General features: G+C 36.0%; 1 long non-coding RNA gene across 1 annotated transcript in view; it reads right to left on the bottom strand.

Annotated features, from left to right (window-relative positions):
* Positions 1-4,180: 4,180 nt before the first annotated feature.
* Positions 4,181-16,384, bottom strand: part of LOC134793415 (uncharacterized) — a 105,343-nt gene continuing 93,139 nt past the window's right edge. Inside the window, exon 3 of the long non-coding RNA XR_010144544.1 lies at positions 4,181-4,315. This is a non-coding gene — a long non-coding RNA (uncharacterized LOC134793415). The remainder of the gene's footprint in view (positions 4,316-16,384) is intronic.

Here is a 16,384-nt window from a genome sequence, read left to right as displayed (position 1 = left end):
CTTAGCCAACCTAAATATCAAGTTAGTGAAAACAAACCATCTCATTTAAGCGGTAGACCTATAAACTGAAATTAATGGCATATACCTACTACTAAAGTGACCCCGGAGTTACGGCGATGGCGTTAGCCACGAATGCTGAAGCGATCGAATCCAGCCTCGAACACTGGCCATATCATGGTCACTTTTTTTAAATTCTATACCTATTTAAGTACTTTAGTTTGTGATTTATCCGGTTGTTTCTTCTTTCAAGTAAGACATCTAAATCAAATAATTAAAATTTTCTTTCTTGAACCGGTAGACCTAGTTTAGCACCGTAAAGAAAAAATACTTACACAAACGGGTCTACCGCGATGTATAAAAATTTAAAGCGAGATTTTAAAGTGTTGTATTATCGGGTATATATATTAAGGCGCTCTTAAGGGGCCCACTGATTAACAGTCCGCCGGACGGTATCGGCCTGTCAGTTGTTCGGAACTGTCAAAATCTTGTTCTAACTGACAGGCCTATACCGTCCGGCGGACTGTTAATCAGTGGGCCCCTTTATACTCGAGTTTTACGTTTTCAAGAGGGTGAAGCAGACGAGTGGTAGAACGGGCAGGCGGGCGCCCCGCGCGGCGCACCGCACCGTTCCCGCGCAGCACGTCTACGTCCTTATTCTGACGACATCGGTATTCTGAATTGTCAGTTCCGGGATTTTTAGTTCGGCAATTCATATTGAATAAGATTTATTAGTAAATTCGAATTTTGATGAGTACTTAATGAAATTAAAAACCGGACAAGCGCGAGTCGGACTCGCCCACTGAGCCCACCGAGGGTTCCGTACTTTTTAGTATTTGTTGTTATAGCGGCAACAGAAATACATCATCTATGAAAATTTCAACTGTCTAGCTATCACGGTTCGTGAGATACAGCCTGGTGACAGACGGACGGACGAACGGACGGACAGCGGAGTCTTACTAATAGGGTTCCGTTTTACCCTTTGGGTAGGGAACCCTAAAAATGGTATATAAGACGGTGAGGTCGGTGAGTGTACCTAAATAGTTATTAATTATATACAATATGAGTGTATACTTGACTGATCATGTTTTTGTAAAAATCGATTTCGACTGGCAAAACATATTATTTTTTGGCAACCGGGTTTTTTAACCTAATTAGACCCCGCTGAATCCGAAATTGCCGGTTGCTTAATCGAATTCTTGACTGGAAGTGAGATAGTTGATATTAAAGGTCCCTTTTTTTAGTTTTTCGTAAATAACTCTTAAACGGTGGCGCATAGCAAAAATTTTCTTAAACATAAATAATCTGCATAAAATTGCCTACATGAAAGATTCCGTACAATTTTTCGCTAGGATCAATATTCAAAGAGATATTAAGGCGGGAAAGTTAATAATTAACTTTTTGAAGGTCTCTTTTTTTAGTTTTTCGTAAATAACTCGTAAACGGTGGCCAATATAAAAAAAAATTGTTGACACAACATTTTCAATAAAAAAAGATTTAGTACATTTTTAGCAGGGATCAATATTTAAAAAGATAATAAAGAGGGAAAGTTAATTATAATAAATTCTAAGGTTCCTTGTTTTTATTTTTTCGTTAATAATTTGAAAAGTATGACTCATAGCAAAAACAAATTTTACACAAATAATAAACATAAAATTTCCTACAAGAAACATGTAGAACACTTTTCGCTAGGATCAATATTTAAAAAGACAAAGCATCCGGTAAGTCAATTATAATCAATTTTAAAGTCCCTTTTTAGTTTTTTGTAAATAACTCGTAAACGGTGTCCCATAGCAAAATAGGTTTTTATGAATAAATAATCTCCATAAAATTTTCTGCAAAAAACATCTGAACACTTTTCTCTAGGATCAATATTTAAAACGATATTAAAGGAAGAAAGTTAATCACAATCAGTTCACAGGTCGCTTTTTTTTTCGTAAATAACTCGTAAACGGTACCCCCGTTGCAAAAAAATATTATACACAAGTATTGAACATAAAATTGTCCACAAAAAAGGTTTTGTACACTTTTTCGCTACGATCAATATTTAATGAGGTATTAAAGGGGGTAAGTTAATTATAATCAATTTCCAGGTCCCTATTTTAAGTTTTTCGTAAATGACTCGTAAACGGTGGCCCATAGCAAAATAGGTTCTTAATGTCAATTAACCCCCCTTGGCTAAAAAGTGGCCTCCATGTTTAAAATTCATTTGTTAGTAAGATGTCCGTCTTTGGGTCACGAATTTACATGTGTGTACCAAATTTCAACTTAATTGGTCCAGTACTTTTGAAGAAAATGGGCTGTGACAGACGGACAGACAGACAGACAGTCGCACGAGTGATCCTATAAGGGTTCCGTTTTTTCCTTTTGAGGTACGGGACCCTAAAAACTAAAAAAAGTGACATGTGAATTGATTGTAATGAACTTTCTTCCTTTAATATCGTTTTAAATATTGATTCTAGAGAAAAGTGTTCAGATATTTTTTGCAGGAAATTTTATGTAGATTATTTATTCATAAAAACCTATTTTGCTATGGGACACCGTTTACGAGTTATTTACAAAAAACTAAAAAGGGACTTTAAAATTGATTGTAATTAACTTACCGGCTGCTTTGTCTTTTTAAATATTGATCCTAGCGAAAAGTGTTCTATATGTTTCTTGTAGGAAATTTTATGTTTATTATTTGTGTAAAGTCATACTTTTAAAATTATTAACGAAAAAATAAAACCAAGGAACCTTAGAATTTATTATAATTAACTTTCCCTCTTTATTATCTTTTTAAATATTGATCCCTGCTAAAAATGTACAGAATCTTTTTAATTGAAAATTTTGTGTAGATTATTAGTTCATTTTTTTTATATTGGCCACCGTTTACGAGTTATTTACGAAAAACTAAAAAAAGGGACCTTTAATATCACATATCTCACTTCCAGTCAAGAATTCGATCAAGCAACCGGCAAATTCGGATTCAGCGGGGTCTAATTAGGTTAAAAAACCCGGTTGCCAAAAAGTAATATGTTTTGCCAGTAGAAATCGATTTTTACAAAAATGTGACCAGTCTAAATTATTCAATTTGATTAATTTTATAGCCTTTTAAAATATGTTTATACAATTTATCAATCGTGACTGAATTCCGGATTGGTTAGATGGGTGTGTGCCTTTGCTGCCCAACTTGTTATAAAATGACAATATGACGGACGAATGTCTGAAATGTCACCGTATTTAAGAATTATTTTGCTTTTCTTCGTAAGTATGTTGAAAAACATTGTGTGTATAACATATTTGCATATTTATACTGTGATTACCCATTTTATGAAACGTCCGCTAAACTAGCACAGGTCCGACGCTGACAGTGGTCACGGGCGTACTGGCGTGAGGAATAGGCGCAAGGTATTGCCGCGTAGGGTGTAATTTAGTAGGCAAAATGTTGAATTCATCAAATGATGAATGAAAAAATTAACGTATCGATAAAAGGACAAGCAATAATGAAGATTTACTTAAAAGCTATCGACTGAAGTAAGTTTCATATACATTTTCGTCCTAGTACTTCTAACATAAGGAAATAAAGACAGTGTTAGGCATGTTTTCAACTTAAGATTCTATCGAGAAAATAATGAGCCGTCGTGTTTCTGACAAGCAATAACGTAGTTCAAGGACTGAAGTTATACATACTAGAAAATAATGCATGAAATCCTTGTAAAAGTCTGTAAATATGGTGACAAAAAAGTGCATTTTACTACACACCGCGCCTTAAGCGCGCGGGACTGCTGCGACTCGAGCCGCATAGACTAGCTAAGTCCAAAAAACTCACCCACGTCATGGGCCGTAAGGTGTACAATCATCTACCGCGGGAAATTATAACAGCACAAAGTGCTTCACTTTTTAAATCAAAACTTAAAAAATGGCTTCTCGAGCAGACGTTTTACGACCACAAGGAGCTATTTAATTAATTAATAATGTAAGTTAAACCTATGGTTTAAAATTTTATTTTTGGGATGAAATCTTATTTTATGTAGTTACACACTGTAATCTAGTATTGACATGTAATTTTTATTATCAATAAATTATAAAAAAAATATATATATATACTTATATATAAAAATACTTACGTCAACATCAATCCCTGGTTGAGGGAATATCCTCGTAAAAGGATACTCCTTAGGCAGATAGCTGAAGAACTCCTGCCTGCCCCGATACCACTTCACACTGTAAAGGGTCTCATTCCCCTCCAGCGTCCACTTGCAGCCAAGTTGCACCTCGTCGCCGAGGCGGACGGCAGATGGCGCTATTAGTTGGACGTCTTTTAGGGCTTTTGTGTCTGGAACAAGGAGATACATATATTTAGTTGAAAATTCTACTATTACACTTTAGAACAGCGGTCAGCAACACTTGCGGCCCGCGAGCCTCCCTGGCTATTTTGTATGTAATATTGACAAACGACAATGTCTGATAAAGTCATAAATATTAACAAAGTGCGGCCCGCGTCAACTTCGGTAACTACTATTTGGCCCTTGGCTGCTAAAAGGTTGCCGACCGCTGCTTTAGAACAATGAAAAGAGTAAGTCTATGGATGGCGTCTTTTCTTCAACGACTTTTATTTATGAACTTTGCGTGTTTTCAGATAAAAAGAAAATAGTTCAAGCTTTTATGTCAACATGGTTTAACAGGCAACCACATCCATTACATTCAACTGTTGCTTAATGAAACTAATTTATATTTAACGCTCTGACCAATTTGTGGTTTTTCCAATTTGATTTTATTTCGAACGAAGTTGTCATCGTGTCAACTAAATTATTCAAAGTTATTTTTTGAACTAGTAATCAAAACTAAATAAATAGTTTTCACCAAGGCACGTCGTGAAAACTAATTTGACTGAAAAAGCCCAGTTTAATCTAGTTGTCACCGAGGTCTTACGGAAAACTATATTTAACAAGGGAAAACCATTTTCATTAAAAACAACAACAGGCATATCCATAAATTCTTGGAAAAACCTTAACAAGGGGCTTCCGAAAATTCAGGGCAATGTATTGTATATGTAAAATGTACTAGTTTTTGTTGTTGCGGGCAAAACTGTGTGTGTGTGTGTGTGTGTGTGTGTGTGTGTGTGTGTGTGTGAGGCGGTAATTACGCACTGATGTGTTTTCCGGAGATTTGTTCCCAGACATATATTCTGTGCCTTATTCCTTGAGCTGTATTCAGAACTTGTTACGGTTTGAACTAGTTTGATACGACCTTGTTGATCGTCTTGGTGATTATCGCACGAGTTTCGCATGGACCATGCATTTCAAGGTCATATCAAAATAAGATCACAACTGTAAGGTGTTAAATCCGTCCTACATTGACAAATTTGGTGTTTAATAGGAGGGATACATTGACAAATTTGTCGGCCAGACACATAAGTGCGGACAACCCTAACCGGCGACCGCAACAATCACATTAACCGCTGCTGGATGCAATTACCGCCACGCCCGTGCTCACGACGGATAACCTATTAAACTTCGACGACGTATCAGTGGCAATGAAGGAAGATGTCAAACATAGCCTACCAAGCCGTTTCCGTCAGTGGAAAAAAGCGGCAGATTACAAAAATATAGGCGCAAAAGGGTAATCGTCCCCACGAATTAATAAATGATTGTCCCATAGAAAGTTTGAATTTGGCGCCTTTTTCTATTGACAACGTTGTTTGACCGGCTATTAATAACTAATAACTAGTGGTTCTGTGAGCTTTACAATTCGCAAACATAATAACTGATTTAAAAAAACGAGAGAATCGGGTGAGAAATGTGATCTGTAGGTAGAAGAGAATAACAACCAAACAAATCGGTCTATAATGAATGCATTTTTATCCAAGCTGAAACGGAGGTGTTTTTTCTTTTTTTTCCCATTCCAATAACTGTGTATGTTTGTAAATATATTTATTTATTTATATGAGCTTAGAATGTCCCAAGGCGCAGCGTGGGTAGACCCCACAAGGTGGACTGACGACCTGGTTAAGGTCGCAGAAGGCCGCTGGATGCGGGTGGCGCAAGACCGGTCATTGTGGCACTCTTTGGGGGAGGCCTATGTCCAGCAGTGGACGTCCTCTGGCTGATATGACGATGATGATGATGATGAGAATGTCCCAATCCTGGATAAAAGCCTCCGCTCCCTTTCCAAGTATCCCGGTCTTGACCTGTCTTCCACCGGTTTCTGTGGGCGGCGAGGTGATTTCGATAGCGACTGCAGGCGCGGCTCGCCCTAAAGAGCGCTTGTGCGGTGCACTCCCATTAATAATCAAAATGAAATCATAGTACCTAATTAATATAGTAATATATTAATTAGGTACTAGTATAGTAATATATTATTTAGGTAATATAATATTTAAGATCTCTCGTAAAAAAGTCAATATCAATTAAATAATTACCGTTATTCATTATAAGTTTATAGACCGCCTATACTACTCGCCCTACTACTAGCGAGATCGCCTCTGTCGATTGTTGTAAAATGCTTTGAAAAATAAGGGGGGGGGAGTAAAATTTCTAACGTCTGAAAACTCATTAACAGCAAGTGTTGAAGTGTTCACAATACAATAATTGGCTGGTAATTATTATACCTTCGTGTGACGTTAGCCGATCGTTTAAACAAGCGGTAATGGCGGCTGTGGTAATTAAGGACAGTTTAATGTAATCGGGTCGTTGGATTTTGTATTATTATAATATTTGATAACAAGGTAGTAAATTAGCAAGAAATTACATATATTAGTAAAACCAAGGCTATACTTTCTTCCCTACAGTTAAAAATAAATAAAAATAAACGTTAAAGCAATAAGGTGCATTGGGATAAGTTCGAACGCGGGATAATTTTGAATATAGCAACACTTACAGTACTGCAATGCTTACAATGCTATCTTGGTTACTGTTGCTATTTACAATAGAAAGCGCTTGTAACTCTGGAGAAATTTAAAAGAAAGTTTAATTACTAATTTTGAAATTGCGAACGATGCTATTAAGCTTAGAATAAATTTAAAAGTGGAAAAATTACTGTCTTGGGCGAGACTTGAACTCACGGCCTCTGGATCGATACTCTGCCATCTGAGCCACCAAGACCTCATCCATAGCCAGCAAACCTTTCCACCATATTATAGGTCAAGGGGACCCTTAGCGACATCTACCGCAAGAGTGTTACACTTCTTAAACGAAATACTTAATTTTGAAATTACTTACTTTAGGTGCCGTAATCCAGTCATTAAACTTTTTTTGCGTTTCTCTAAATTTGTCCATGAGTATAGTTTAGTAGACATTTGCCATTTAAAAACACCACTCTACGTAAGTAACCCAATATATATATATATATATATTTATATATTTAGCCTTTAGTCGGACAATACATTATTCATGTTCGTATATTTCACTTTTTTTCCATTTCTGTGTGTCCGTTTGCCAGATGCCTCTTCCAGTCTTCTCCATTCTGGCCTTTCTGTGGCCACTCTACCCCAAGTTGTTCCTGCGACCTGTCTTATGTCGTCGTCCCACCTTCTCTTTGGTCTACTTTTCTTTCTGTTTCCATCTCTTGGGTACCATTGCGTGACTAGTTTGCTCCACTTGTCTTTTCCTCTGACTATGTGACCAGCCCATTTCTATTTTTGTCTTCTTATCTTTCTAGTTATATCCTGAACTTTAGTCTTGTGTCTGATGTTGCTATTTCTTACTTTGTCCGTTCTCTTGATTCCTATCATACTTCTTTCCATCGCATGCTGGCATATGGAAAGTTTACCTGACATGGCTTTTGTTAGAGCCCATGTTTCGCTTCCGTATGTTAGTACAGGTAGGACGCATGTGTCGAATAGCTTGCTTTTAGTTGATATGTGTAAGTTTTTGTCCTTCATTATTTCTTTTAGTCCCCAGTATTTATTCCAGCTGTTCGCTATTCTTCTTTGAATTTCTTTCTTTATACTGTTTTCTGGAGACATTAATTGCCCAAGATATATGTATTCTTCCACATAAGATATTTGATTTATTAGATTAGTCATAATTTTAGTTTTTTCAGGGTTTAACTTCAGTCCAGCTCTTTCACTTTCCGATGCTAGATCATTAACCATCTTGTTTAGGTCACCAGATGTTCTTGCGAATAACACAATGTCATCCGCGAATCGCAAATGCGTTAGTGTGCGACCACTTACTGTTATTCCTAGATAAGTAACCCAAAAACAAAGTAAAAAAAAAACATGTTTGCAAGCTTATATTAGGGCGGCTACTTCATGGCCGTGAAATAAAAATCTATCAAAGTTTTTAGTATTCGACATAGCAAATGTTATTCAAATCTTTCAGTGAAGAAACATAGAGATCAAATGTATATTTACATATGTAGGTAAGTATCTACCATCTTTCACGTAACCTTTGTTTAACAAAATAAATGAACTGAACTGAACTGAAGAGCTATTCTGCCCTCCTACGCCAAATAGCGCTATCTCAATAACAAAATGATAATGAAAATGGAATTATCATCTATAAGTTAGCAATCAATTTTCTTTTGAGATAGCGCTATTAGGCTTAGTAGGGCAGAATTAATGTGCTAATTGATAGTCATTTAAACACGTGTAACAGTAACCGACCCGTTAACATGCGGCAATGGCGTCGGAGCGTAATCATAATATATTGCATTGAGTTTTAATGTGATTGTTGCAACACTCGCTATTACCACGCCTGTAGTTAAGTTGGTTTCTGTCAATACGTATTTATAATTTCTTTCAAGTTTCACTGTGTACTTTCCTTTGCTAAGTCTGGGTTTTTGTGATTTTACCCGTATTAATATTTCGTGCGTGTTTGAAGTTTATTTAAAGTTGTACAATTCACTTTTCACCTCAGCAGCTCGAACAAGGGTACTTTGCTTCTTAAAAACAGTGAGCAAAATGCGATTTTGCTCACTGAGTGAGACAAAATGACATTCAAGTGACCTTTATAGTCATTTCAACATGCGGGGTCTAATCAATCATCATCATCATCAACTACACCGGATCAAAGTTATTTACATCTCGTGCGCTTTTGAATCCCTTACTACGCTCAACATTCTAAATTAGATTCAACTACACGAGATCAAAGTTATTTACATCTCGTGCGCTTTTGAATCCCTTACTACGCTCAACATTCTAAATTAGATTCACTCGCTACGCTCGTGAATCTATTATAGAATCTTTCGCTTGCACGGGACTCAAAATAAGCACTCGAAGAAATATCAAACTTTGATCTCTTGTTGTACAAATAACTATTTTTACATATTTGTAATTTTGTATGTTATTGCCCCTGAGAAGAAATCACTAGCTGTTTCGATCCTAATAAGAGAAGCAATGTTTCCCTAGATTTTTATTTAGATTACCATTTTTCATTGTATGGTGGTCGGAAGGCAAGGAATAAAAAACGTATGGGAATATTGGGACACTTTTTAATATCATATTTGTTATCATAGTTAGTAGAGCTCGTGATTCTGACGGCTCGATTCGGAAAATGAATTAGATTTCTACTAGACTTCAACAAGTTACGATACGGATAATTTAAAGATATTTGTAAGATAGATATGTCAAATTTGACGTTTCCGCGATTCTGGAGGTCCTCTTGAACGATTTCGACAAGTTATGACTTAGATATCGAAGTCACATCTAGTCGATATCTAATGTAGATCTAGTTGATCTCTAAATCGTCTTAAGATCTTGTGATTACTCGAAATCCGAATAGGCCTGTGAGTAGGACTATCATAAAAATTCCCAAATCTGTAAAAGTGTACTACATATATATCCTACATATAACTCCTCCATCAGCCCAGCTTGATCAGCTTCAGAATATATGTATATATATATATTAATTTTTAGTAAACAAAAAACACTTATATTAAAACTACGAGTATTATAAAACTTCGCCAAACTGCGAAACAGTTTGTTGGCTAATGTATCAGATTTTTGTCATGTAATTTTTGTACCGTAAAACGGGGTGAGTAGGTTTCGCGGGGAGATGTGGGTTATGAATGGGGAGAGAAGGTTTGAGAGGGGGGTGAGAAGGGATTTTAAGGCTACTGCTACAAAAATAATGTATTCCAATTTAAAACGGAGCTATAGTTATACGCATAATAAAAAAAAATCAATCCAACAATCTTCCAAAATCACCTTTGTATGAAACCCCTCTCACCCCAAATACGAGGCACTACGGGGTGAGGTGGGTTTTCCTCTTTATCGTCAAAGTTATGAAATGGAACTACCCAAAATAAAATAAAAACTAACTTAATATATACACCATTCAGTTTTCATATGTAAAGATAAAATGTTATCGAGGTTTGAATTTCAGTTTTGACCCTACTCACCCCATTTTACGGTACTCCATAATCAATTTGGCTCCCTTCTACTAGAGCTGGTTATAATACGTGGAACAGTAATCGATCATTTAACGTGCGGGAACGATGGCGGGTAATTTCATCAAGGACGGCTTAATTCAATTGTTACGGTGCTTTGCACGGTGCTTGTATTTAGGCCCCGTGGGTTCAGGTTCTTCTCTCACTCTCACTGAGAGTAAGCGTGAGCGAGGTGGCTGTACTATCTTATCTGAGTAATGAAAATTTAAAAAGTTTATAGACACGACTTACTTACACGGGGTTTACTTACTATACTATTTCCTATTATTTCTAGACAATAAATAATTTCTATTCTATTCTATTCTATGAACTATTAAGAAATACAGGCGGATTTATTTAATTATAGGATATTATTAATTTTCCAAGTTTTTAAGCAATTAACTGCCAAAATAAATATTTAAATAGAATTAAATTAAATTCTCCAGCACTGGAATTCTTGGTCAATGCTTCTTTAGTATTTATGACTTCTAATTTCAGTTTATAATCTATTTATACATACTTATATGGTAGAGTGTGTCTAGGTACCTACTTAAAAAACATCAAAATATAGGTAAGTGTATAGTAAAGCTATTATTTATTATATAAATCGACAATAACCAATAATCATAGACAGAGCTATTTATCTAACGGTCCTAGTAAATTGAGTTGATTTGGCACGATGCTAAGATAAACATACAATTCGAAGGCTCTCCTACGCAAATTCGCTTAAGCCTACTAAGTGGGCACTGTTATGATAATGTATACGGGCCTACGGGGAATACACAGTTAAGAAGGGGCTTAAAGCAAGTAAATTAGAATGAAACAAAAGATATGGCGCACCGGATGAAAGTTGCGATGGAAGATGTGGCCGTCGCGTGTTTTTTTTTTAAATCTTTTTTCTCAATTAGGTAGGCTGAAAATATACTTCAGTTTAAAATTTTACACGTCAGATCTCGCGGCTATAGGTATCACTAGCTATTTTATACTCAAAAAACTTCACAATTAATGATTACAAGTATAAATAGTATATCTGGTTTAACTTATCGCCAGTATTGGATTAACACGCTGTATACGCACTGGTACGTATGATTAGTGTCGGTTAAGACTCGAGTCCTTTGATTTCTCTGCTTCAAGACTCGACTCCGTTTTTGAGACTTTTATAATTAAGTCGAGTCCTCTGCTTCAAGACTTGCTCGTTTTTGAAACTCTTATAGTTAAGTCTAAACTCGAGTTCTTTTCAACTTGTTGGAGACCCGAGTCTTTTGTAGAGACTTGAGTCCTTTTCAGAGAACTCTTGATTAAAAAAAACAAAACGCATTGTCTTTATGTAAAATTCGTGAATTAGGTACACAAATCATACAATAACGCCTAATTTCTTTACTGTTATTTAGGAAAAACCTTTTAAATTGTTGACGGAGTCTTTATTCGGGGACTCGAGTCCTTTTGAGTTGCTCTTAACACGTTCACTGCGTTACGGGGGCTTTTGAACCCCGTACGATGTCATCATTCAGTGCGGAGACTAAAAATCGTGTTTACTCGCTGGTGCGGAAGCTGTATCTTGGATATTTTTATGACTATGATAAAGACAAATATACATTTGAGTTTCTTGTCAAAAGTATAACCAAGTGGTATATTCAAAATATACGAGGTCTCAGGAACCCCGTACCGACCAGGGAACAAATTTCGCCTTCTAGTGCGATACGGGTTCCAGTGAACCCCGTATAGATTTCAGCTGGCCCGTACGGGGTTATGACCACAAAGTCACTAGTGCAGTCAACATTGCAAGACTTCTTATCGATAAATTAAAAATAATGCATTTGGGACGCATGCTAGAATGGTGTTATTGCAAAAACAATGTAGTTAACAATTGGTATAATTTAGAACAAGTAATATACTTCACAAGATATCATATCACTGAATGTGATGTATTGTTGACGGCTGCTCAGTAATTAATTTTTACACCAATCAGTTCCAGACATGTTGTGTCCGAAAGTGACGTTTTTAATATTAAAACTTTAGGTTTCAACCTGGAAAACGATGTCTAATTATTACTATAGTAAGCGTTAAAATATCGTTTGCTTTATTTCCCATCACTATCAATTTATCGACATAAATAAGGTATGTGCGTTACGGGGTTTGCTAAGCCCCGTAGTTTTTCAATTTTAGTGCGATACGGGGAGTAAATAACCCCGTCTTTTCATTTCTCTATAATTTCATATGTTTTTATCGTATCTACGTGCGAAGGGAACATGACGTAGGTAATTTCATACTCTTTAAATTTGTCAGAAAAAAAATTATACAATAAAATATTTCAGGACTTTATAGCAGTTTTAACATACTTGGGTGTACGGGGCACTTTTATACCCGTAACGCACCAAGGTGTAAACCACTACGAGGCGGATTAGGCCTCGTAACGCACTACATTTTGGGTAAAGGTTTTGGCTTGCCGCAGTGAACGTGTTAAAAAAGACTCAACAAAGGACTCGTTCGGGACTTAAAAGACTCAGAAGTTCTTTAAGCGCCGTTTTGTAAAAACGACCTGATTCCGTCAAATTCAGACTACGTACCATGATAAGATAATACAGTGAAACCTGGATAAGTGAGACTTCAAGGGACGAGCAGATTTGTCTCACTTAAAGAGGTATTCCACTTACCCAGGCTCTCAGTTAGCCAGGTATAAATAAATTTCTGTCTCATTTACAGAGGGTCCCATTAATAGAGGTGAGAATAGAGGATATATCTCAGTTATAGAGGTGGTTAATAAGGTATTTTGTAATTATCTTTAAATGTTTACGTAAAATAATCCTTGTCCCTAAATATTTTTTAAGTCTGTTTATATATTTCTATGAATTTATTTTGAATGATTTTCCAAAGGATAGATTTTTTCAATTAACACGGACTTCATTGCGTCTTAGAAATTTATTAAATAAAAAAAAATGTTTATTCTTGTTACACAAGATTTCAGCTGTCGTTTCGATAATTTTAATTACATAAAGTAACTAAATGATACTTGAAGTCGTTTAGACACAATTAAGCACATGCGGAATTTGTGGATAGACTAAGAGTTAGTAAGAATACGGAAATAGATCAATAAAGTCCAAGTTAGAGAGGTCATAGATTGACGTTATCTCAGATACAGAGGTAATTCGTATAAAATTCTAAAAAAACAATTAGGAAAATGTAATCTTATAAATATAGTCTCAGTAAAAGAGGTAAAATACACTCTCTGTCTCAATTATAGAGGTAAATGTGACTATAAAATTACAACAATTAATCCCAGTTATAGAGGTTCGTTTTATCTCACTAACAGAGGTAATTCAGTGCTAAAGTGTCGGGACCGCACCATGAGTCCCAGCTATAGAGGTTTCTCACATATCCAGGTCCCACTTAACCAGGTTTCACTGTATATCCATACGGGAAATATACTGTAAAATTATAAAGCAACAGAGCTTGTATATTCATTGGAAACACTGTGAGCGAAGCTAAATAATATGGTGTGCGGTTTACAAAGTGGTGGGTTTATCCAGATTTTGGAATATTGGATTTGCCGAAACATAAATGGGTGTACGAAATATCAATTTAATTTTATCAGGTAGCACTTCGGCGAATGACATTACTAGGAAACGGGACTAATCCCAACAATTTGTAGTAAAAGTACCTACTGTCTGATATTATTACGATTTAAAATGAGTACTTTTTTTATTTAAACCAGCAATGTTTAATTATCTCTTAGTTTTGTAATTTAAAAAAAAGTAATATGTTGTACACTTGAAACGGGCAAGATTGTTGATATCTTAGGTACCTATTTTTATGTAAGTATAACATGTTATAAATTTTGACACAAAGTTGTCAATAAATGTTATCTTATCTTATCTTATGGCCTAGTGTCTCTTTAAAGTTGTAAAGTAAAATTTTAGTCGTTTTCTTAAAAACAGGGCTTGCGGCGAATTTTGGATTGGTATGCTTAACGAACCAATTAAGCTAAGACAAAAGTGCTAAGTAAAATAAAATAACATTGTGATTGTTTTCGTTTACATGTTATTTTTTATTACTTAAAAAAAGTAATTTAATCAGACCCCAATCGACATCACGCGAGCTAGCAACGTTCTACTGGTCGAATTACTAACAAATCAGTTTTTTATTGTTAAAGAATTAAGCGAGTACTCAGGAGGCCAATTCCGAATTAACAATTGGTTACGATTTTGATCTTGTTTTGATATGACCTTGACGATCTCTCCCGCTAATTAGTGCAAGCGACATGCGATGGTAGTCGTGTCATTAAACATCTCGCTGGCGCTTTTTGGTGCGCGTGAAATACACTGCGTCGTGTTAAGACGAAACAGGAGCTGAGTTTTAAATATTTTAGGTAAATATACCCGTCTCGCTAACGGAAGCGGCACCTAAAAGTAGTGCGATACGGACAAGGCGAAAAATCCTGCGTAAAAATCTCAAAAATCGAGGTTTCGTACTCCTCTGTTTCCTCCTCCAAAACTTAACCAATCGTAACCAAATTTGGAAATCTAAATGATTATGAAATTATCTGTGTCGGACCGTTTTGCTTTTTGGCTAATTGATATCAGTTTTGAATGCCACGCCTCTCATTGCGGCATAGTCAATTAAATTTCTAAAGTAGAATCAGCCCCAAGCCCTAATCAACACCTCTTCTTCCTTGAGTTATCCTGGCATTTTCCTGCAATCTCATGATTTGACGTAGGCACTAGTTTTTACGAAAAAACTGCCATCTGACCTTCCAATCGAGAGGGGAACTAGGCCTTATTGGGATTAGTCCGATTTCCTCACGATGTTCTCCTTCACCGAAAAGCAACTGGTAAATATCAAATGATATTTCGTACATAAGTTCCGAAAAACTCATTGGTTTGAACCCGCGACCTCCGGATTGAAAGTCGCATGCTCTTACCGCTAGGCCACCAGCGCTCTAATCAACACCATATAGCATAAATGTGTGCTATTAGCTGAAATCACCAACAAATCCAATTTTCTGGTCACCAATTACAGTCTGTCATCGTAGGCAAAAGCTACATTTAATGTTTGACCAAGCTCGCAAGCCACAAATCGCCACCACACAATGTGGGAGCCTAGTTTATTTATTTAGTAGGTACATCAAATGTTCGCGTCCGTACTTCCGTGAATTCATACAAACTGTTTACCAAATATCACGCGAGATGGCGCTGTACCCGGAGCGGCGATTTCTATATCGCGCTATTGAAATGTTATATCTAGGTATTGTATATAAGGTTGGGATTATTTTTAATATATTTGCTTTTATGACTGGTTGTTTATTTTCATAGTCAATTCTTCTATAGTAAAGTGCGCCCTTTTTGAACGAGTCAGGAGTGCATATCTACTCGTATTAATTGATAAACAAGAACTGTAAGTTTAAGGTTTAAGCATTTTGTAAATTACTTAGCGCAATAGGTACACTCTGTAGAATAAACACGCTGTAACTCCGTCGAGCTCCGAGCTGGCGGCACTCAATCAAAAAGTAATGTTACGCGAGCCCGCTTAGAATAATTGCGCAGCGCTTTAATTGCCAGCTTGATTAATTAGTCTTACTTCAGATTACCTGCAAATTCTGCGTATTAACTAGTTTATTTAACATGCTTCACACCGAAGCTGCAGGAGCGTATTATGTGCACCCGTAGCGGTTATACCGTTATTTTATGTAGAGGTTTTTAATTATCTTTCAAACATATGGATATCTAATACATTTTAGATGGTAAGTGTGGTTACCATTGTGTTTTGGGTTTTAAAAATAAATAATGTTATCAAAATTTAAATAGGTACCTATCATAAAACCAATTTTTTATCAAGCAGATAGGTCTGCGAACGATACTGCCATTTTTTATATTAAAGGAAAAATGAAAAATTCATTGATTCTGGCTCTTGGCCTTTGTATGGAGGGTTGACTGACTTGGCCGACTTGCCCAATGTTAAACGATAATTCAAAATAAAAACTGCGTCAAAGATTATTTCTTCTACTTTTTCCTAATCAGAAAACTATACCGAATAAGCC

The sequence above is a fragment of the Cydia splendana genome, chromosome 9 (assembly GCF_910591565.1).
Source record: "Cydia splendana chromosome 9, ilCydSple1.2, whole genome shotgun sequence".
Classification (NCBI taxonomy): Eukaryota; Metazoa; Arthropoda; class Insecta; order Lepidoptera; family Tortricidae; genus Cydia; species Cydia splendana.
The sequence above is the reverse complement of the archived record's forward strand: the minus strand, read 5'-3'. Positions and strand labels throughout refer to the sequence as shown.